Source organism: Dama dama, chromosome 12 (assembly GCF_033118175.1).
Source record: "Dama dama isolate Ldn47 chromosome 12, ASM3311817v1, whole genome shotgun sequence".
Lineage (NCBI taxonomy): Eukaryota > Metazoa > Chordata > Mammalia > Artiodactyla > Cervidae > Dama > Dama dama.
The window spans coordinates 45,638,668-45,640,929 of NC_083692.1; the positions used below are offsets into that span (position 1 = coordinate 45,638,668).

Consider the following 2,262-nt stretch of genomic DNA (forward strand, 5'->3'; position numbering starts at 1 on the left):
TACAGCAGAAGTGACAAATAGATTCAAGGGATTAGATATGATAGACAGAGTGCCTAAAGAACTATGGAGGGAAGTTTGTGACAGTGTGTAGGAGACAGGGATCAAGACCATTCCCAAGAAAAAGAAATGCACAAAGGCAAAATGGTTGTCTGAGGAGGCCTTACAAATAGCTGAGAAAAGAAGAGACGTGAAAGGCAAAGGAGAAAAGGAAAGATATAGCCATTTGAATGCAGATTCCACAGAATAGCAAGGAGAGATAAGAAAGCCTTCCTAAGTGATCAATGCAAAGAAATAGAGGAGGTGGCAGTCCCCTCCCAACTCGAAAGCTGCTGCTGCCTCCAGATGCTTTCAAGATGGTGACCTCTCTAGGTTCCAACACTTACAACAGGCTGAACTGGAAGGATGAGGACCTCCCTATTCTGTGCCAGATGTGTTTTGGAGAAAACCCATATATACAAATGACCAAAGAAAAGTATGGGAAGGAATGCAAAATTTGTGCCACGCCATTCACAGTGCTTTGCTGGTGCCCCAGGGTCCTCATGCATTTCAAGAAGACTGAAGTGTGCCATACCTGCAGTAAATTGAAGAATTGCTTTCAGACTTGCCTCTTAGACCTAAAGTATGGCCTGCCCCTCCAGGTTTGTGATGTAGGACTACATTTTAAGGATGACATGCCAAAGTCCAATGTCAACAAAGAGTACTACACACAAAATATGGAGAGAGAGATTTCCAACTCTGATGGAATGTGGCCAGTTGGCATGTTGGGGAAAGCCACATCCACCAGTGACATGCTGCTCAAACTGGCCCAGACCACCCCTACTACAAAAGGAATCAACCACACCTTTGCTCCTTCTGGGTGAAAGGAGAATGTAAGAGAGGAGAGGAATGTCCATACAGACATGAAAAACCAACAGATCCAGATGACCCCCTTGCTGATCAGAACATTAAAGACCTTATGGAATCAATGACCCTGTGGCAGATAAACTCTTAAAGTAGGCTTCAACAATGCCACATCTGGACCCACCAGAGGACAAGGCTATTACCACACTGTATGTTGGTGGTCTGGGTGATACCATTACTGAGACTGATCTAAAGAATCACTTCTACCAGTTTGGAGAGATCCAGACCATCACTGTTGTACAGAAACAGCAGTGTGCTTCATCCAGTTTGCCATAAGGCATGCTGCAGAAGTGGCTGCCAAGAATTCCTTTAATAAGTTGGTTGTTAATGGCTGCAGGCTCAACGTGAAATGGGGAAGGTCCCAGGCAGCCAGAGGAAAAGAAAAGGAGAAGGATGGAACTACAGATACTAGAATCAAGCTTGAGCCCATTCCAAGGCTCCCAGGAGCTCTTCCTCCTCCTGCTGCTGCAGAAGAAGAAGCCTCTGCCAACTACTTCAACCTACCCCCTAGTGGTCCTCCAGCTGTGGTGAACAATTACCCTGCTACCCCGACCTGGTATTGCCCCCCCCCCACCCCCAGGTTTTGGGGCACACATTTTCCACTCCCTGGGACCGTCCCCTCCTTTTATGAGGGCTCCAGATCAATCCACTATCCTTCTCAGGATCCTCAGAGGATGGGAGCGCTTGCCAGGAAACATTGCAGCCCCTAGCACTTATCACTGCTCTGGGGCTCTACAGAAGAGAGGGTGCTCAAGTATCCTAGTAAATGAATCCCAGAATAAATATGTTTTTCCTTCCTTTGTAGTTTCCATGGTAGTGGAATGTATTCAGAAGTAGGCAGTTGGAGAATGACAGCCATGATCCTCTATGTGTTCTCAAAGGATTGATGGATCTGAAATAAGCTGCTGTTAACACATCTGGTTACTGCTATAACATCACTAATAAAACTTAATGCCTCTTCCCCTCGCCTGTATGGGGAACAAGCAACTGGGAAATTGGAATGTTCAGCCAAGTTACCATCCCAATTATATGTTCATTTTGTATCTTCTTTTGGGGGGTGGGGGAGGGTGGGAATGGACCTGCAGTAAGAAAAACAAGCAAACGATTTTTGACCATTTTTATGTCCATTGGATGTTTTCCTTTTTATCATCTAAAAAGAAGATTACTAGTACTAATCATTGTAGTGGCATGAGGGTGATTTAATGCTTCTAAAATCACATTCTTGAAAGACAAGTAGAAACAGCACCCAGTGCAAGTTAGATATCTCTCCTTTCTGCTTTTGTTACTAAAGGAATCTGGCTGATGGTTTTACTTCTTTACACTACTAAATAAATAAATAAAAATAAAAATTACTTTTCATTC

At 44.2% G+C, this 2,262-nt stretch overlaps 1 pseudogene; it reads left to right on the forward strand.

Moving 5' to 3' along the window:
• The first annotated feature begins 353 nt into the window (after nucleotides 1-353).
• LOC133067214 (pre-mRNA-splicing factor RBM22-like) lies at nucleotides 354-1,610 on the forward strand (annotated as a pseudogene).
• The last annotated feature ends 652 nt before the right edge of the window (nucleotides 1,611-2,262 follow it).